This window comes from Canis lupus, chromosome 3, assembly GCF_011100685.1.
Source record: "Canis lupus familiaris isolate Mischka breed German Shepherd chromosome 3, alternate assembly UU_Cfam_GSD_1.0, whole genome shotgun sequence".
In the NCBI taxonomy this organism is placed as follows: domain Eukaryota; kingdom Metazoa; phylum Chordata; class Mammalia; order Carnivora; family Canidae; genus Canis; species Canis lupus.
Window position 1 is genome coordinate 10,595,130 of NC_049224.1, and position 23,082 is coordinate 10,618,211.

General features: G+C 33.4%; 1 long non-coding RNA gene across 1 annotated transcript in view; it reads right to left on the reverse strand.

Moving 5' to 3' along the window:
- The window catches only part of LOC119876124, a 151,131-nt gene that overhangs the window by 22,078 nt on the left and 105,971 nt on the right, over positions 1 to 23,082 (reverse strand). The window contains exon 4 of the long non-coding RNA XR_005356618.1: positions 7,270 to 7,348. This is a non-coding gene — a long non-coding RNA (uncharacterized LOC119876124). The remainder of the gene's footprint in view (positions 1 to 7,269; positions 7,349 to 23,082) is intronic.

Here is a 23,082-nt window from a genome sequence, read left to right on the forward strand (position 1 = left end):
CGGAATCGAATCCCACATCGGGCTCCCAGTGCATGGAGCCTGCTTCTCCCTCTGCCTATGTCTCTGCCTCTCTCTCTCTCTCTCCGTGTGACTATCATAAATAAATAAAAATTAAAAAAAATATGCTTAAATAATACTAAATTAAAGGGACTCAATTATAAACTGCTAAATTAAAGCCAAAAAAGGCATAAAAAGAGAAAAAAAGGAACAAGAAAGGACCAAATGGAGAAGATAGAAAACAGCTAACAAGATGCTACTTGATAATCCAACCGCATCAGTAATCACTGGGAATTTCAATGATCTAAACCCATTAGTTAAGAGAATTTTACATAAAAAAATGATTCAACTATATGTTGTCAGTAAGAAATCCACTGCAAATATAACACATGAATAGATTATGATAAAAGGATGGAGAAAAATGCAATCAAGTATTAACCAAAATAAATCTATATTAATTTCAGACTAATTACACTTCAGTAAAAGAAATATTTTTAGTAAAAAAAAATATTTTCAGGGATAGATGGGAACAATTCAGAATGATAAAAAGGGCAAATTTTACCCCAAAGACTTACGAATCCTAAATTTGTATGCATATGTCATCAGAGCATCAAAATACACAGGGAAATAATGGATTGAAATGAAAGAATAGATAAATTTGTAACTGTCACTTGAGACATCATTATTCCTCTCTCAGAAATTGACAGAACAAGTAACCAGAATCAATAAAGAAATAGATAACCCAAAAGACACCATCCATCACTTGGATCTGTTTGAGAATCCTGGAATACTCAATCTAACAACAGAGTTGTGGGTGATTTCAAAGCCCACTATGTAATCCTTAATCTAATCACATTTTAAAAACTAAGAGATTATTTGCTCAGCTTCTTCCTTACAAAAAGAAGATGGATTTTCAAAAGTACTGCATTAGGAACAACAACTGATAATAAGAGCAATTTCTTAATTTAGTCTGTCCAATTTTCCTTTCATCATTTTTCTTTGCTATTACCTTTTAAATAATATTTTATCTAGCTTTCAAGATGTAGTTTCTGATAGAACTTTTAGACAACATTGTTCATGTTTGATACATGTGCCCATTTATAATCCCTAGTCATGACTTACTGTACCTTTCATCATTATTTGCAATATATTTCATGATCTCATATAATTTAAAGGCTAAATCCAACTTTAGTGAAGAGATCCAAAGATTATATCTCATTATGTTAATTCTTTTCTATTATTATGTCTTCTGAATCTCTAATAGCCTTTTCTTCTTCCTATTTTCCTTTTTTCTCAAGTAACTATGAAAATATTAAGTATTTAATATAGTATGAAACTTTAAATATAGTATGAAGCTTTTATTTAGCAATTCAAATATAGTAAATACTTATTAATTACAAATTTAAATAAGAATTCTGCTTTAGTTTCGAATTTTGAAATCTGGGTTTATTTAGGGGCTTTTAATATTATAACAAAATAATTTTTTTTCAAGATTTTATTTTTTTATTCAGAGAGACACAGAGAGAGAGGCAGAGACATAGGAAGAGGGAGAAGCAGGTTCCCTGTGGGGTGCCCGATGTGGGACTCCATCCCAGGACCCCAGGGGGGTCCCTGAACTGAAGGTGTCAGACCCTCAACCACTGAGCCACCAGGTACCCCAATTGAAATTACTTATAATTTTATAGTATGCATATATATATATATAAATAATATATATAATTATATATATAGTTGATAATATAAATGTTGTTATATATATATAGAGAGAGAGAATATAAATATAAACATTAATGGTTGTAACTAATGGATCAAAAGCTAACATAATCCCATTAAATATACCAATGCAAAAAATATATATAGAGAGAAAGACAGAGCAAGAAATGTTTTCAATGTCTTCAAAATAGGAATACTCCTGATTTAGTAGAAACTTTCTTTAGTCAGGTGTAGTACATTAGTGAAATTTCATTTTAAATGTATCCCACTAGTGGTCATACTCATATGACTTAAAAAGATGAAGCGAGGGAAAATTCTTTGTGGAGACCTCCTTAGGCTATTGGGAACTGGCTGTTAGCTCTACATTTGTTTGTCTTTCATTCGTTATTTTAAAATAATTTCAAATTTACAATATGTATGCAGAGATTTTACAGAACCTCACAGCATTGTTGCTACTTGGGCAGTGTATCACTTTCTTAGAAAGTTCCCACATACTGTCCATGACAATCCTTTCAATCAGATGTCATCCAATACATGGGAAAAAAAATGAGAATTTCTCAACCAGCAAGTGTGTCAGAACTAGAATTATATCTTCATCTACCTTGTTGACACAAAATAAATTAAAAAAAAATTTAAAGAAAAGGGGAAAATGTTTTATTGGAGCCCAAGTTAGGACATCTGTCTGGGATACAAGTCTTCCCAAAGAAGAGAGCGCTCCAAGGAAGGAACATTTGGTACGGTTATCTGTGTGTTTTACAAAGAGTGAGAAATCATCATGACAAGGACATTCCAGAAAGTTAGAGATCTTATCTTATGTTTTTACTATGTGCAAGCTGCATGATTTTAATCTAGAGGGAGCAGGGAAGGAGGTTTTTGTTTTGTTTTTCTTATCTTTATGTTTAGAATGCTCCTTTTTGGTGGTTGGTTGCTTGATTTAATTTAATTAATTAATTTATTTAAAGCAGATGTACAACATGTGCTCAGGGCAGAAAAAGAGCCCTGCTTTGAGGTTTCTTGGAGTCATTTTGATCTCGGTAAATGTTAAAGTAATAACTTCCCTGAAAGCCCACAAACAGGACCCGCTAAGTTTAAAAGTTGAGCATTTCCTTTAACTCAACTCTAAAGCATTTACCCTCTACTGTATCAACAAAACCTAATACTCATATTCTTAAGGAGTAGAGTAATACATGCAAAAGAAGACTAGTTGAGGATTTAGACACTGGAACTTTAGTACTGGTTTTGCAGCTAACAATGTTGGTGACTTGAGCCATGTAGACGAACTTCTCTGGGCCTTAATTCTTACATCTTGAGTAGAAAGGAATTGAAGTAGCTAACCCATAAATCTCCACCAAGTTCTAAAGTTTTATGATTATTTTAGATTCATCCTTCCTCTGTTTATAAGCACTGGGCATTTGCCAAAGGCCATTTTAGAGAATGAGAACAGAAAAATCTTACTATTGCAAATCGTCAAAAATGTATGTCATTGTAGACACATCTGTAGGATCTTGAAGTTTAAGTTTCATTAGCTTCACTGTAACTCTGCCCTTTAGTGACATCACTCAAAATGGCTTTGATGGCATGTTTTGTTCGTGAGGTGGGAAAGAGGAAATAGTGGAATATTTAATGGTATTACCCAGAAATTCTCCTGATCCCTTTTCCTGTCTGAAGTGTTGAGGGGTAGAGGGGTGGCCTACTTCTAATAGTGACTAAGAAAAAATGAATTTACTGCTTCCTAGGAAGGATGGAAGAGCCTCTTCTAGAATCTTACTAGAGTGGTAAGATAGAAGTTGCATTGGTTGTAAAGCCAAAGTGATGAAGGATCAAGCACTTATTTTCATTTCAAAATTAAGCTGTCAACAGTGTACCTAGTATACTGGAGAAAGCAAGGATTCCCCAAATCTACTTAAAAAAAAAACATTATCTAAAGATATGAGCAATTTGGTAATCAAATATGAATATAATTAGTGACCAGCCACATGACAAACATATTTAACAGCTTGAGTGTTGGGGAAAAATATTTAAATATAATTCTAAAAATAAATGTGTTAAATGTAGGGAAAATAAGATTAGGTCTCAGGCTACCCTGCCTTTGCCTCATAAACCACTATGAATTTGGTCACACAAAAATTCCATCTCACAAAATCCCATTGGATAGAAATAGAAACTAGCCTTTTTTGTTGCAATCTAAAATATTCTGCAGACTAAAATAACTCGTAGTTTTGGATGATTTCACATCTGTCTAACATAACATTCACTTTTGTTTTTGTTTTTTTAAGGAGGATACAGCTTTTAAGCAGCAATGAGGACATTTATGCACTGAAATCTCTTCAACATAAGTTACCAAACCCTTCAAGACCTAGGAAGATGGGGCTGATTATTTCCCACATGTTGGTCAAGGTCATGGAGGAAAAAATAGTATAAAAAGTTAATATTGCAAGAAAGACTTAGCATCAAAAATGAAATAATATTTGATACTGAAAAAGATATTATCCCCATAGCTCTGCCAAACTCAATGTCTACACAAATTATTATCTCTCTTTTAAGTGTAACTTACAGTTATGTAAGTTACAGTTCTCTAAGGACAGCTTTAACTGCTTTCTGTTACTTAGAAATTTCCTCTGTTTTACTTCTCTCAGACAAAATGACTTTAATTTTTACAATGCCATTTCCTTTTATGTCAGAACTGTGTGCCATGGTAAAGAATTTCCAATTGAATATACCTATTCTCTTTCTTTCTACAAAATATACATGCCAAGTGAATATCCTACGTTTAATTTGCTAAGATAAAGAATGTCTGATAGTCTTTGTACTAAAATCTTAATATTTATCTTCACTTTAAGAATTGTTAGTTTGCTGGATATAAGAAAAGTTCACTTTCTTGTGGAGGTGATAAGGTTAATATATAATAACTCATAGATTAACACTACAGTGAGCTTTTATTCCTAGAATAAAAGATAAATATATTACAAGTCCTCTACTCTTATTTATCTTTTTTTTAATCAGCTCTGAGGAAAAAGCCTTAAAAAATGCTTTATATATAAATTCAGCCTACTAAATAGGATAAAATTGCCTGTACTGTTACAATTATACTGTCAACTTTTCTGAACTCAGTTTCTCTGTTCTTTGCTTATAGTTGTGCTTAGAAGTAACTTCTAGAATCCACATTTTCACTATGTGTCCTAAAATAAATGAATAACTAAGAAGTTCTATACCTACCTTAGTATTTATTTAAAATACAGATATTATATATATAACATATATAACCTATATATATATCGATAATATATTTTGAAAATATAAATAAAATTTAGATCTTTACCTGTAAATGTTTAATGATGGAGTTTAGGAAATATGATGGCAGTGGTGGCAGCACAGATTTTGGTCTTTCCAAATTCCCATTAAGTCGACTAAATAGAGCCAACAAAATCTCCTATACAGCATATCCGCAAACTAAATGAAAGTGCCTTCACATACTCCAAGATGAAAGCAGATGGCCAACCATGGGGAAAGGAGTAGGGATGGAGAGCCTTCAGATCATGATGCACGTTTAACAAGTGTTAAAAGAAGGAATGGGTGGGAAATGTATCAGTCTACACCCCAGTTCTGAGAAAAATTTGACCTGGCCAATGAGCTGCCCATTGATCAGTCCTGAAATGGGCAGAAATCAAATGGATCTAGTACTCCCTATCAGGCTCAATCTTTGGCTGGGAGCAGCCTTGAAGGAGCAAGGTCTTGGAGCCTGAGAAATATGCTTTGGTCTGAATGTAATAGAAGCAGTGAGGTGAGAGCTGGAGGCTAAAAGAAAGCTATGCTCCTATTAAAGGCTGCCAAAGAGATCTGCACCTTAATGGCTGCAGCAGTTTACCCATTAAACTCATACATATAGTTTTCTAAACTCTTGAATGGTTTCCTGGGGCCTCCTTTTCTGAGAAAAGTTACTGAAATGAACCACAGCTCCTTTTTTTCCCTGCTGTAACTAGGGGCACAACTGGGTAGGAATTCCAATAAATCTTTTAAAAAGACCTCATTCAGATTTTGGAACTTGATTTCTCTTCTTAGTTAGAACACTGATGCTGGATATTGAGTAGCCATCTTGTGACTATCAGGTAAAAATTGGTAAGAATGTAGAGAATATATAAAGGAAAAAGAAGTTATAAAAATTAAAATAAATATATCTGATGAAGCTAGAGACAGACATTCCAATCTGTATGATTCCAAAAATCAGAATCTTTAAGATAAAAATATAATTAATGAAGAATTAAAAGTTCAAACTAGACAGATGAAGTGAAAACTGAATTCAAGCATATACTCAAAAATATAATTCTCCAAAGAAAATTGCAAGATAGAAAATACAGAATAGAATTTGAATTAGAGGATAAAAAAAATGGTCTATTAAGCTTCTAATAATGATTTCATAAACTTACAGCCAATTAAAGAATATGCCATTTAACAAGACAATACCAATAATTTTTCAGAATTAGTGTAAAATATGTGTTATCCAACTAAGTAACCACAAAACCCTAATTGGTCTCAAACAGGAGTCAAAGCTAATTAATGCTAAGACACACAATCAAAATGACTGACTTAGCAAGCAAAAAGATGTTGGAACTAAGTCAGATTTGATGATAAGATTACCTATGAAGGAGTAACACACTAATCACAGCAATCATATTTTACTGAAATAAAATCTTCAAAGTGCAGGGGATCTCTGGGTGGCGCAGGGACATGATCCTGGAATCCTGGGATCAAGTCCCACATCGGGCTCCATGCATGGAGCCTGCTTCTCCCTCTGCCTGTCTCTCTCAATCTCTCTCATGAGTAAATGAATAAAATCTTTAAAGTAAAATCTCCCAAATGCTGAAGGGAAATCACGAATATAATTTTATTCCAGCTGCACAGTTATTAAATAATATGTGAGATCAAAACAGATTTAATGAAAGCCAGATAATTTGCTATCCATCTACCTCCACTGAAAGCTACTCACGGTGTAACTCAGAAGACAGGAAATAAGACTGAGAGAGAAAGAATGGGATATAAGAAGTAAAAAACAATGGTAAAAACCTGTGGGCGTCTGGGTGTATATGTATAATATGAATATTACTAATATTAAATTAATAAACAGATGTATATAATATATATTTAAATAAATGCCAAATATATAGATACATGACTACTCTGTACATGTTGACAATACTCAGTATGGAGTAATTAAAAATATAAAAATAAATATTTAAAAACAATACGAAATATGAGAAAAGTAACCACATTAGTTTCTTTCTAAATGTCTTTTTTCTAGCACTAGAGGAGAATAAATATGGCTATTAGTTCAACATCCTTTGAAGATTGTTTTAACTAATAACTAAAATAATCTTAAGTCTATGTCACAAGAAAAAAAGTCTATGTTATATTGACAGAAGTAAAATAAAATGAATAGACTATAGAATACATAATTTGAAACAAGTGTTCTCAATCTTAGCGCATGGACATTTTTAACCAGGTAGGTCTTTGTTGGGTAGGGTTGCGCTAAGCAATGACATTTAGCAGCATCCCTGGACTTACCCAGCTGATGCTAGTAGCACACCTCAGCCTGTTGTGTCGCTGTGACAACCAAAAATAGCCTCACTTGAGAACCACTGGCCTAAAATAAAGCAAAAAGGAGAAAAAATAGTCAATAGAAAATACAGAATACATGAGAAGAATAATTTCACATCTACTAGTAATAGTAAAGTTTCAAAAATCACTTAAACAGACTCTTGTAATGTATTTTAAAAATCACAGCAATATACCTTTTCAAAAAGTCTTACTTAAATCATAACGATTCAAAAGGGTAGAAAATCAAGGGATGGGCCAAACAAAATTCCAGACAGGTGTCTAAAAGAAAGGCAGTATAATACTATTATGGGAATTTAAACAGAATAGTATATAAATAAAAGGCAGTACCTAAACTATAATCATTCATCAAGATCTAAAAAGCATGTATCTCTAAATACCTTTTACAATAGACTAAAAGTTATAATGCATGAATTGTTAGAATTCAAAAAATAAAAGTACATTTAACATTAATTTTTCTCAAATGAATCAACCAGTAGAAAAGTATTAAGGACACTGATTAAAAGGTAATGTAGTTTATATATAGAACACATATTAACATTCTACATATTATAAATATTAAATTTTTATTATATAACATGAAATACAAAATGTCTATATATGTCTATATAGATCAACATATATGCATTTATATGGTAACATATAGAGATAGATCGCAACATGTTACTAATAACCCCACAACCACCACCAAACACAACACTTTTCCAAAATTTGGTCACGTTTTAGGACACAGAAAAGCAAATTTATAAGAAATAGAAATAAAAGTGAATAAAAACTACTAAAGTAGTAAATACCACCATATAAATAATTTTCTTTAAAATCAATATAATTCAATTAAAAATCACTAATTTTAAAAAGTCGTTCCTTCTGTCCTGTTACATTTTAGAAACTCCAACACTTCTAAAAAGTTCTTCCAGTTACAATGCAATCACAAAAGAAATTACAAAATAATTAGAAATACACAAAAATGGAAGTTAGAGCATGTTTCTTCCCCTAAACCCTCTAATCATACCTTCACAGTTGGGGGAGAGGCCCATATACTGATGGAACACCCCAGCCTCCCCACTATTCAGTCCATCAAAAGAAAGCACACTAATTTAAAGCTAGAGTAGCTTTACTCCAAGAAGAGCAACAGAAACCCTTCAGCCAAAACAACTGGGATTAAGTCCACATCTCCCAGAAACTTCTAGTCCTGTCTTTTAGGATAGACCTGAGCGAATTTCCTAAAGTGCCAGGTTATCTTTCCGTGTCTACACCTTAATGCGGGAAAGCTCTGTACATCTCTATTGTATATTCTTTTGCAGTCTTCTGTCCACTTCTTAAATTTTATTACTCTAGTCCTTGAAATTGAATGTTGCACATAAAATCACCTATACTGTCAACATATTATCTGCATGGTCCCTTCATTCATTTTGTTCAAATTGCAATCAAGCTATCACCTGGATATACTAATTAGTGCATGAATTCCTCAGAGTGTCTCTCTCAATGGTGAGTTTATTTTTCTCAGAAGTGGCTTTTTTTTTCTGTGTCCTTATGACACTATTCTGGAAATGAACTTGGTATTCTTTTATTTCTAAAGTCACATTTAGAACATATGGCCACCTTTATGGTAGCCATGTTTGAATATAATTTCCAGTAATCCTCATCTCTTGGTATGCACCCTTCTGCGTAGTCCTCTCCCACCCTGTGGGAAGTGATAGAGTGTGACTTTAAGAGTAGATCACAAAAGGCATCGAGGTTTCTGCCCTTTTTCTTTTGAATCACTTGCTCAGAATCTGGTTTTCATGTCCTGAGGAGACTCCCCACCAGCTCTGTAAGGAAGTCCACATTTTGAGTAACTGAGATTTTCTTCCACCCACGAGCATCAACTTGCTAATCATATGAGTGAGCGATTTTAGAAGTCAACCTTCCAGGCTCAGTAAAGAAACCGTGATGACCCCAGTCAAAGCTGACATAAAAGTTGCAATATCATAACAGAGATTCCCAAGGCAGAAGCATGAAGCAATGCAACTCTTAAATGCCCGACCAACAGAAATTCGGAAATAATAAATATTTGCTGCATTTTTATGGTCCTAAATTTTTAATTCATTGGTTGTGCATCAAAACACAATCATTTTTCCTAAAATCTCCAGCTCTGAATCTCAGGTCAATGAGCTATATTAACCACCATATCGCATTACTATCATCATCCACCTAGCCCTGGGACATAACTCTTCATTTTCTAATGATTTTAGCTAATGTCTCACTGTTACCTTTCATAGGCCACTCCAGCAGGAATTCTTCCAAGTTGCAATATATACAGAGATCATCCTTCCTACACTCTAGCCATTGAGCCCTTTAAACTTTGTTCCACTAATTATTTTGTCCATATCCCTACTTTAGCCACCTACTCCCATGGTCATATCAGAGTTAATTACAATTGTCAATTATTGTAATTTCTCTATAATTTCAGTTTCATGTATCCTAATCTGAGACTACCAGCTCCTCTCTGTGAACTCACTGGGTGTTGTGCCCACTACCCAGAATTCTTTAACCTTCTTAAAATCCTTAATCCACGATTTCCCCCATTCTTCATGTTTTTGATGGGCCTAAGCTCTGATTTATACTAGAGTACCAGACTCAAAAAGTCCTTGTGAAGGTCAGTGATGATACCTCAGTGCTCAATCCAAATGGTGAGTTTTCACATTTACATGTCTTGTATTTCAATCTTTCTACGGCCTTTGATACAACTGATAACTCTTCTCCCAATGTACTTTTTTCATTTTATTTCCAAAACTCCACACTCTGCTTGTATTTATCTTGTCTCATGAGTTGTTCCATCTCAATCTTTTTTGCCTGAACTTACCTAAATTCTTTAGAGCTTTGCCACTGGTATTCTATTCTTTCTATGCTATGTTCTTTGGAGATAGAGATGGTATTAAAATAATTATAAAGGATGTTAAGTTGACAAATTCCAAATTTATTTCTCCATCATAAACCTCTCTTGAACTCTAAAAATTCCCAATTACCTACTCCACACCTCAAGTTAGATATGCGAAACTTTTCCCATACTTCACACATTAAAAGACCACATTTAAAATATTTTCTTGCTCTGCATACAGATCACTGCTCCATTGATGGCTAATCATCCTTCCATTTGGTTAAATATTTTGGAGTCATTACTGTGTACTCTTTTCCTCTGTCACACTTTATCCAGTCCATTAGCAAATCTTATATTCTTCACTTAGAAAATATGTACAAGTTATGTCCAATCTCATTATTGCTACCAGCTGTTCACAGACACCATTATCTCTCAAAGCATCTCTAATTCTTCCCTATGTCCCTTTAATCTACTTAACAATAGCCAGAATTATCATCTATTCATTTAAGTCACATTTCCCCTTGGCTAACTCTTACTTTCTTTTGTCTTTGTTTAAATGTCACCTTTTCAATGAGGCCTGTTCTACCTTTCTTATCTGATATTGCATCACCACTTCTCTCCCACTCTCTTACCCTGACCTGAGTTTTATATCCTTGATGGCACTCTTCCCTTTTTAACATGAGCATGCATTTTTATTATTTATGTTCTTTTTATATTCTTTTACTGCCCCTCACCACAAAAATACTTTGAACTTTATAGGAGCAGGGGCTGCTTCTGTTCCTGTTTTAATACTGACATAGCACAAGTATCTAAAATGGTTACTGTCGATAAATAGGTAGTACACAAATATTTTAAGTAAATTAATAAAGTAGTACAAGTCAAACTAAAGGATGTTGCTAACTATTGAGAATGTAATCTTGTGATGTAAATACATGTAACAGAATATGAGACTGAAAATCATCTGCAAGATCAGAATAGAAAGTGAGTAAAATTACAAAAATCATTATAATCAAAACTATTTCTCTGAAATATTAATAAGATAGGTGAATTTTTTATAAGCAAAATTGATAAAATTACATGTTCCAATGTAATGTCAGTATAATGTTAGGAATGAAAATGGAAACAGATAAAATATAAATGACAAAAAAAAAAAAAAGAAGTACTGGGCATAATATTATGCCAGCAGCTTTTTGAAAACTGAGGTAAAACAGATATTATCAAGATGTTAATTTATTAACGAACAAGAAAACCTAACTATACTAAATAGATAGAAGAGAATGAACACATAGTCCAAATTGACAAACAGCAAAAAAAAAAAAAAAAAAAAAGATGGCTCAGACAATTAAAAAGTCGAATTTTCTAAATCCTTCTAAACGAATACCCCTGTAAGTCACAAAAGAAATAGGCTTTTTTAGGATTCTTTTAGTTTCTTCCCCTCCCATCGCAGTCCTATCTTGAGGGAACAGCCAACTGAGAAAGAACTTTGTCATGTCTGAGCTGTGCTGTGTTTTAAGAATACATACACTGGTGACACAAGAACCATTTTCACCTATTACCAGCGTTCCCTTGGAACTCCTCTTAACACTTCCAAATGCGAAGGAAAGTTTGATTTCCTACATGAGGCTTTTTGGTTTTTGGGTTTTTTTTGTCCAGAAATATTTTCAGCAAAACTTTCCAACTCTGTGGAGTTTTATTAAGAATTTATTTGAAAATGATGGAATTCATTGGCCAATAGATACATTGGAAAATGTATCTATCTTCTTTCCAGCTGTACTGTAGTGACCTGCAGGCTTGTTTATATGTTCGCAGTTACTTTTTTTTTTTTTTAATAAAAGTCATTTATTGTAGAATACTTTTAATTTCACTTTCTGTATTTTAATTTTGTTGAAGGGCTGATTGGGATTTCCATGTTATTAAAAATCTAACAAATCAAAAAAAAAAAGAAATAGATATAAGGAAACTCAAGTCATTTTTTAAGACTGATAGGACTATCATAAACCACTAGCTTGCAATGTAAGAAAGAAAAATAGGGTTTAATATTATTGATTTAAAAAATATATTAATCAAAAAAATCCAGCATGTGAACTGAAACCAATATACTCCAAGGAGAGGTTAGTTCAGAAATGTAGGAACGCATCAGTGTTAAGGTTGAAAAAAAAAAAAAAGAAAGGTTTACAAGGGAAAACTTAACAAGAAAATTCTAGAAGTTTATCATTCATTCATGATAGAAATGTTTAAGAAACTGAAAATAGAAGAGAATATTTTAAACACACCCCCCAAAATAAAAACTTTAACAAATATAATACCAAATTTAGAAATTCTAAAAGCTGGTTAGTTAACGAGCTCCTGAGAAACTCTTGCATGTGACTAAAAGTATAAATACACATCCATATATGAACAAATGACTAATATATGGCATAAAAAGAATAATGCATATACATGATAAATCTGTACACTATAACATGGATAGGTTGCTAAAAGCATAATAATAGCAAAATATTTAAAAGACGTGTATTACGAATCATTGTATCAAATCAATAAAATGACATAAAAGGCCTTTTTTCACATTGGCTATTACAGATCCTTTGTTGCATCATTAAAAATATATATACTTTTTCTTTTTTCTTTTAAAAGATATGTTTATTTATGAATAGTTTACTCTAGGGCTTAGTGCTTTTGCTTTTTGAGTATGAGTCCATTGTATAATTCCCCATAGGTTTCTTTTCTATTATATAATACACAACATTATAGACAATATCCAGTTTATTTTCTTTATAACAAGAATTCAAAACCATTTCCACATCAATCAAGTGTATTGTAAGTTCCTTCTATATTTGTATATATTCTCCCAAATTTATGAAGTTGTCTTTTTTGTCCTAATTTTTTTTGGGGGGGGGTACTTTTCAAATCCTCAAATTTAATTGTAGAAAAAATCTGTTTATTTGCATTTCCTGCATTGCATAATACTTAATTAAGTTGAATAAATTCAAATGAAGTATATATGGTCTAAACAGATTTCGGATAAAAATGTCAGAGCTTTGTTAAACCTACAACCCATTTGGTGAATGAAGTAGCATTAGCAGGGAGTACATTATGAACTGTGAATATTCAATATTCTATGGAAGTCATATATTTTACAGAGGTAAGGAAAATTATCTTCTAAACCACTGAATAGTTTTATCAGTGGCCGGTTAATAGAGCTTCTGCTATATGCTGCTGATGGATATATATATATATATATACATATATATATATATATATATATATACACACACACACACACACATATATATATATACACACATATACTAATGGATGGATGGGTGTATATATATATTATATAATTATATATATAATTAGTAAAAATACAAATACATAAACTGCATAGATACAGATAAAATTGAGGAGAATACTTGCTTCTTTAGAAGACAAAATGATGTGTTTAAGGAGAGGAACTAAGAGAGAAAATTCACCTGTGTTTCTATCTGGTTTCCCCAAAAAGGAAAATTAAATTTTAAAGCAATATGGGGGGTCCCTGGGTGGCGCAGCGGTTTGGCGCCTGCCTTTGGCCCAGGGCGCGATCCTGGAGACCCGGGATCGAATCCCACGTCGGGCTCCCGGTGCATGGAGCCTGCTTCTCCCTCTGCCTGTGTCTCTGCCTCTCTCTCTTTCTCTCTCTGTGACTATCATAAATAAATAAAAATTAAAAAAAAAATAAAATAAAGCAATATGGTAAGATGCTAGTATTTTAAAATTATAGTTAGTACAAACATGGATTTTCTTTTATATCTATCTATGGATTTAAGGTTTACCAAAAAGAAAAATAAAATACAATCACCCATGACCTTGCCATTTTAGGACTTAATATGATGAAAAGATTATATTCCTTATATGTTAGATAAATGTTTAAATATGTATGTGTGTGAAGATAAATAAAAATATGTCAGTAATATATAAAAGTTTAAGTAAATATATATATATATATATATATATATAAGATTATTCACACTTTGTGCTATATAGATATTTTCTCTTGCCCTCCCAGATCAATGAAATCTAACTAAAAATCTTAGTTGGTTACTAGCTCAGGAACGTTTCTTATTTTTTAAAAAAGATTTTATTTATTCATGAGAGACAGAGACAGAGACACAGGCAGAGGGAGAAGCAGGCTCCATGCAGGGAGCCTGATGTGGGGCTTGATCCTGGGACTCCCGGGATCATGTCCTGAGCCGAAGACACTCAACCGCTGAGCCACCCAGGCACCCCAAGAAAGTTTCATTTTAACTGAAATAACAGAATAACAGAGACCAAATTCTACTCTTATATTTGACATCAAGCAAAAAGAACCTTGGTTAGTCATGGTTAAATATTATCATTTAGGAATCAAAACTCAGGCACCATCCCTAGAGGGCAGACCTGCAAACTTCATAGGGTTCAAATTACCTGGCCAGGCATCGTAAGGACTCTTCCCAGAATATTTTAGGCCATATTTTTTAAAAGCCTCGCTTAATTTTTACATCTTCTCCATGCAAGTGTCCAGACTAGCACAAAGAACCCATCCTAACCACCATCACTACAGCAGCAAGTCAGAGTTTTCATTCATTTTAATTTGGCTTATAGTGATGATTAAGATGTGAGAAACAAAAATGACATAGGTAAAGCCTATACCTCAAGTGAGGACTTTCCATGTAGTGTGGATTATTAGGGCACTTGGCAGCTCTTTCGAGGCTTAAACTACCAGAGTCTAACTTTTTTCTGTATTGGCATTATGTTATTTCCAATATTTGAAATGACAAATAATGCCACAATGCTAACTTTGCTCAAATGTATTTTCATTAAATAAGATATAAGTCTTCAGGGTAGATTCCTAAAAGTAGGATTTCTGGGTTAAAAGTTAGATTGATGTATACTTTTGTGAGGTGCTGTCAAATACCAGCCAGAAGTGTCATATCTGCTTGCATTTCCCCCAGCAAGGTTCACAATGATGGATAGCACAGCTTCATCAACACCCTTTTTCCATACTTTTGTTTTCCAATTTGTTGGGTAAGAAATAGTATCTCAAAAAAAAAAAAAAGAAATAGTATCTCATTGTTTTGGTTGTATTTCTTTAACCATGAGTGAATTTGAAAATGCTTTTTTTTTATCTTTGAAAAACCAGTTTTCTTTTTTTTTTTTTTCTGTTGTATTTGCTGTACACATATTTTTTCTCATTTTTCAATCAGAGTTTTGGTACTTAACTCATCAGTTTTAAAGCTTTTTTAACATTAAAAATATCAGTCTCTTGATTATTGCAAAAGTTTCTTCCTAGTTTCACAGTTTTCAATTTTCTTAATACAAAAGCTTTAAAAATCTTTAACATACTCAAATTCATCAATCTTTTTACTTGCCTTTGGATTTTTTTAAATCTTAGAAAGCCATCCCTTGCACTGAGATTCAAGAGAATTTTACCCATGTTTGACTGTCATACTTGTATGGTTGCATTTTTTATATTTGTATCTCTAACTGGATATTTTCCTTTACACACAATGTAAGATACAGATTATTTTTATTACAAATAACTACCAAGATGTTCAAGCATTTTCATTAAAAATCTGAAAAGCCAAAGGAATCTTGAGAAAGAACAATACCAAAGACATCATGTGTCCTGATTTCAAACTATATTACAAAGCTACAGTAATCAAAATAGTATGGTACCAGCATAAAAAAAAATACTTATATCAATAGAACAGAATGGAGAGCCCAGAAATAAAGCCACACATATATTGTCATTTAACTCATGAAGAATATACACTGAGAGAAGAACAATATCCTTAATGAATGGTCTTGGGAAAACCAAACAGCCACATGCAAAAGAATGAAACTAGGCCACTATTTCGTACCATATGCAAGAATCAACTTGAAATGGATTAAAAACATGAATGTAAGACTTGAAACCATAAAACCCCTAGAAGAAAACACAGGTGTTATGTTCCTTGACATAGGTTTTGCTAATTATTTTTTGGATTTGACACTAAAAGCAAAGACAACAGAAGCAAAACAAACAAATGGGGCGACATCAAATTAAAAAGTTCTGCACAGCAAAGGAAATCAATAACAAAATGAGAAGGCAACCTACAGAATTAGAGAAAATATTTGCAAATCTTATATCTAATAACAGGTTAGTATGTATAATATATAAAAAACTCATACAAATCTATACCCAAAAATACCACAGCTCAATTTAAAAAATGAACAGAAGATATGAATAGACATTTTTTCCAAAGAAAATAAATAAATGGCTACCTGGTACATGAAAAGATGTGCAGCATCACTAATCATCAGGAAAATGGAAGTCAAAACCACAATGAAATATTACCTCACACAAACAAAACAAAACCCACAAGTATTGGTGAGAATATGGAGCATAGGGAACGCCTGGTGGGAATGCCACTATGGCTAACAGTATGGAGGTTACTCAAAAATTAAAAAGAGAACTACCATATGAGCTAGCAATTCCACTTATGGTATTTACTTAAAGGAAATGAAAACATTAACTCAATATATGGATAAAAATATATGGAGATTATATATCTGTATGTATATAAATAAAAATAAAATATATACTCTCTATATAAAATATATAGAATATAATTATAATTATGTATATTATATACATTGCATATATCTAGAGAGAGAGAGAATATTATTCAGCCATAGAAAAGAAGGAAATCCTGCCATTTACAACAACATAGATTGAGCCTGAGGGCATTATGCTAAGCAAAATAGGTCAAGCAGGAAAAGACAAAATACCATATGATTTTAGTTATCTGTGAAATTTTTTAAAGAAATAAAAACTTGCAGAGAGAACAAATTGGTAGTTTCTAGAGGCAGGGAGTGAGGATGGGTAGCGTGGGTGAAGGGGATCAAAAGGTACAGAATCCTAGTGAGGAGATATGTAATGTACAGCATGATGCCTATAGTTAATAATATTGTATTATATATTTGAAAGTTCCTCGGAGAGTAGATTTTAAAAGTTCTCATCACAAGGAAAATGTGCATAGCTTTCCGTGGTGATGGATGTTAACTAGGTTTATTGCATGTTGTAATGTATATATCAAATCATGTAGTACACTTGAAACTAATATAATACCATTTATATCTGAAAAACATAGTGGAAAAAATCCAAATTATATGAGACCCCAAGAAAACATTGGAACTGTATTGTTTACAATACTAGAACCTGAATCTCACCAAAAGTAGAGGAAAGAAAAAGAGCAGGGGAGAAAAAATAAAGCTTTACTCAAACCATTGTATAAATAAATAACCTCCAAAGCTTAATATTTCAAGTTTGCTTTGGTATAAAGTATTGGTTTGGGGATCAGAAACATGTATAATAAAATTCTTTAAAAAAATCTATTTGGCATCTGGTATCTGCTGAGGGATGAGACACCTGAAGAGTATTTCAATTTTACAGGAGAAGGAAGCCAAACAAGCTACAGGTTCACAACTTTCCTTGAACCTTTCTAAGCACTGAGGTTTCAGGTCAACAAACTGAACAAATCTAAGCAGATGCCTGCAGGGAAAGATGGGCCACAAGCAGTGTCAGATGAAGCAATGAGATTCAAGGAAGAATTTATGTAGCAGAGGCTGTGAATTGGTGGACACCAGGGGCCTTGCTGAGGGAGGGGGAAGCCCCTGTGGCCTCAGAAACTGGGGAGTCCACTTCCTCTTCAGAGTTTTCTCCTCGAACCCCGTCAAATGCTCATGGAAATTACTGGATCATGTTATAAGAAGATGTCCTTAATGTTGCAGACTTGGAGGAAGAATGGCAGGTACCAAGGGAAGGACATACAATTCCACCTTCTCCTTTCTCCACTCTCTCTCTTCTGGAATAAAATTTTCAATATGTGGAGGTTAAGAACAATCATCACTAACACTGCTGGGCACTGAACTAAAGATAGGACATCTAAAGGAAAGGGACACAAACACAAACACCAAATCATGCACCTGGAAGAGGAATGGAAGTAGGGGTGGGCCCAGAAACACATCTAGGGGTAGGGACACCAGGACTGGTGGCTGAGACTCCAGCTAAATCCGAACCACAAAGTACATCCCCCCACATACACACACACACCAGGCTAACAAGAGTCAAATATCGAATTCGAGTTCCCCAGACAAAAGAACTGATCGAGTGTGTACACAGTGTCTCAATATTGCAGAATTTTCAGATTCAGTTTTCAGCCACAGAACAGCTGCCTTCTGCTTTTTCTGTTTCTCACTCTCCGCACTTTCCCTTCAGGGGCTGCCCAACGCCTTATGTGTGTTATTGCCTATAAAATATTAGGTTCATGCATGACGTTTTTTATAGTTTTTTTTCCCCTTCATGATTATGTCTCAAGCCCTGTCAGCATGGTAGTGCTGAACTGTGTATAATTATTTTCTCCCTGACTCGCTTAGAGTTCAGTGGGGCCTAGGTTCACACTTGCTCTCAAATCCTAAATATTTTTCAGGAGTCAGCAGCAAATGATCAGATTCTCTAAAGCATCATATCATTGATGAATCTGGGGCTTTGTCGGTGCCCGATTCTCTAAGATCTTAGCCTCTGGATTTCTGGCTGTCTCTGATGTTTCCTGGCACCTTTCAAGAGCTGTTTGTTTTCAATTTTGAAGCTGAAGTTTTCTCATTATTAGTGGTGAAGGTTGCGTCTTACATTTTGCTGAGCTCACTGAGAATGTGTTTTCTAATGTCTTTCTTTCTATGAAATCTTTGTTCTTGGGTAAGAAACGGTTTCTTGGTTAGTTTTATGTTATTTTCTCCTGCTGTTCACTATTCTTAAATATTGGTGATTCTCCAATGAGTGCAGTTTTCATCTAATCTGTTTGTAGGTACTTAGTGATTCACAACACAGTTTTCCCAGATTAATCATTCCTGACGGTAGTGTACGTATGTGTGTGGAGGGGTGAAATACAGGATATGCACCTGAAAATGGCATATTCCATTTTACCTCCCATGATTGTGAGTTTATTACTGAAAATTATGCTTTTGTGTTCAATTGTTTAGGATCTTGAACTCCTCTTGCCTAACAGCTATAACAAGCCTACGCGTGTGTCCTTACCTCTCATGAGCACAAATCTGAAATTACTGCTCACAACCGAAAGACTAACCATTCTATTGTTAAATCCTTATGCTGAGGAGATGTGAACAGTGGGGAAAAATTATTATTTTGTATGAATGATCCGAACGCAGTATTACCAGAAATAATTCTAGTGATATAATAATAAATCTTGCCTCCAAAAGATATATCCATGTCCTAATCCCTGGAATCTGTGCATAATATCTTATTTGGAAAGAAGGTGTTTAAAGATACAATTAAGTGTGAAGTGGGGATATCATTCCAAATTATCCAAGTGGTCAGTCAATCCAATAAGAGACAGTGACAGAAAAATAGACACAGACCCAGTGAGGAGAAGGGAATATGAGGATAGAAGCAGAATCTGACAGATGTGAATGCCAAAGAATGACAAGGAAAGCTGACAGCCACAATAAGCTGGGAAATGGGAAAAAAAAAAAAAAAAAAAAAGATTCTCTCCTCAAGCTTCGTAGGGACTACAGACCTGCCAATACCAAGTTTTTGGACTTCCGACATCCAGACTTATGAAAGAATAAATTTCTGTAGTTCAGAGGCCACCAAAATAGGGTAACTTGTTATAGCATTCCTTGGAAACAGTTAACCTTCCTCTTTCTGGAATATACCACTTCAGGTTTTTGAATATCTGTGAAACCATTCATTCCCCCACCCCAAACACCCAATATACCATCCCATAAATGTTAAAAATTTAGTTAGCTTCTTCAATATTATCCAATCCACTTGCCATTTTTCAGAGATGCCTCATAAAATTTGGGCTACTGGTGCTTTTATTGCTTTGAAACAGAAGAGAAGGCTGCCTGCCATAGTGCTCGATCCACTATCTGAAAACAATCTTCATCATGTTCTAAATGTACTAATTCTAATCTGCTTAATTAACAGTTAATATGTTAAAACTAGATATAATTTTAATTTTGCTTTCTAACATTTGTTCAACTTTATTTTTAATGGTGTTTAATGTACTTAAATTACTTGAATAAAAAATGGATTATTATAAAACAAATAAAAAGAGCCCAAGTTTCCCTTCTAGCATGTCTACCTTTTTATTTGTAATTCATGTTTGAGTTACTTCAGTTATATATGAAAGAATGAAAAGTACAGAAATTAAATATTACTGTGGATAAAGAATATGGCTATCGTGCTATTCAACTTAATAAGAAATTTGTTTGGGAAAGCATTCCTAACAGAGATTTGATAGGAAAGTGTTAGCCAATTTCACTAAGTTTCCCTTAAAGCTGCTTTCATTGCTAATGAAAAAAAAAAAAAGGATAAAATTAAACGAGTTAATTATTTTCACAAGTTTCAGGGAGATTTACATTATCTAGACCTTTCTTAAATTTCATTTTACACTTTGGAGTTTTGAGAGCTTTGATTTTTAGATACATGACAGATAAGATTCAGCCTTAGAAGACTATGCTTTGACACTATAAATCAGTCATATCACACACACTGAGATTTATCATCATCTACAGTCATTTTATACTCAAGTTAGAGGTTTAAAGCATGGTTGTTAACACTTGTGTTATAGACTTTGAAGAAACCCCTAGGGTTCGTCAGTCAGTTATGCAAGTTGAGACAGTAAATAACTAACTCAATTGCTGGAACAGAAGAGAAGAAGAGACAGGTTATTTTTGCAGAGTTTAACAACCAAGGCAAAATTACTAGCCTCATGATAGAAGTTTAAGTCCTATAATTAAACTTATTACCCTGTGACCTTGGATGCTGATTGTCTATTTGATGTTGAAAGCAGCTGCTGACTCATATGTTCCAGGTGGCAGTGAAAACTGGTGAAAGACTCGGCCTGTATTAGAGTATTAAAAACCATTCACCAACATAAATGATTTTCAGTGATTCTAAATGGTTAAATGTGTGAAAAGAGACAGCTGTAGTAAGGAAAATAATTGTGATTTAACTATTATCTGGGCCCATTTCTTAACCTCGGGGGATTGCCAGCAAAAGCTGAAGTGATATTGTTAAGTGAAAGTTTACAATCACCTTAGTAGAGTTGGAGAATTAAACTCCATTAGCCTTATTTCAAATGAGGCTTTATATCATATGAAGGAGTAAATAAACATGCTTTTAAAAGAGCTTGTTTTTGAGAACCTTAAGATCATTAAACATTTAACAATCCGACTTGTAAATACTCTCTTGATAAATTTGGGTCTCTCTGGAAGAACATGTTTACAGACCATTTTTCTAGAAGCTTGGGGGCTATCATATATAGTGGACAAAGACCAGGAAATGAATATCTTGTGAGGGTGCCTGGGTGGCTCAGTCGGTTAAGTCAATACTAACTCTTAGTTTCAGCTCAGATCATGATCTCAGGGTTACAAGACTGAGCCCCAAGTCAGACTCCCTATTCAGCAGGGAGTGTGCTTAAAGATTCACTCTCCCTGCCCCTCCCCCTCCTTCTCTCTTTCTCAAATAAATAAAATCTTTAAAAACATGAATCTCTTGGGAAAATGGAATAGTGCATGCATACCTATCAACTGTTAGACATTGAATATGATTACACATATAGATCATTGGATCTTACATATACCCTTTGAGATTACAAAAATAAGTAACTAAAAATGCTTAATTAGGGAATATTATATAACTGAAAAAGCAATCCATAGTACACATCCTAAAAGTTAGCCATCATCAGGTCTTAATCTGACAAATCACAATATAAGATTTTGCCCCCATACTCCAATTGCCATGCTGTTTGGAGCTAATATAGTTTAGTGCTTAATTCTAGCTGAAGTCCTTAATGAGTCTGGTAATGAGGTCCCAGCAGGTAAGAAGTGACATCCTGGCTCTCATGTGTCTGAACCAACCACACAGCAACATGAGCATTTTGCTACTCCCAGTGCTTCTCTCTACCTACTATTTAAGCAACCAAAAATATAAAGAGATCATCAGAGCAAGCATTCTTTGTACTTTACATCTTCCTATTCCCCAAACTGACTTGCTCATAGGAGTTCTTTAGTCTGAAAGGTGTCAGGCTCCCTGTGGGTTACAGATATTTAAGGTAAAGCTCAGATGTGAGAATGGTGCCAAATACACCCTAAAGTTTTAAGTTTTGTTTTTCAAATATTGGAAGACTACTTGCAAACTTGCAATACAGAGACCACATGTTATAAAGTAAACAATAGTGTTAGTTGTTTCTGTCAGTTATAATTTTTATTATTCCATCCTGGCTTAGTAATATTAGAGATTTGACATTTAGAAATCCCTGTATATTAGTTAATGATATTTTTATAAAATGAATATCATTAGAAATTTTGATAAATAATTGTATTTATCATCACAGACTTTAAGTTCATAGATAATCTTCCATTAAGATTTTTGTACTTAGCATAAGAGAAGTTCACTTCATCAGTGGTTAAAATAATTCTATTTCTTTTAATGATAAAATGTTTTAAAAAACTGATAAAAGTAATGTGTGTCCTAAATAAACTTTCATTCTTTATTGCATGGGTAGAGTATAAATTTTCCTATTTCTGATTTTCATTTCTTCTCCTCCAACCATCCTCAAAAATCCCGATTTTAAGTTTTATTCAGTACATTCTTTAACAATTTCATTGACTTAATTGTTTTTTAATAATTTCTTTAATTGATTGCTTCAATACTAAACTCTTATTCTAGTTTTTCTACTAAGTACTTTATGTAGTTGACTAATTAATTTGGAAACCTATATAATCGAAGCATAAAGTGCAAATAATTCAAGCAAATAAATGTTCAAAAGGAAAGAGAATTCTATCACCAAATTGACAGTTGCTTATAGGATGAGAAA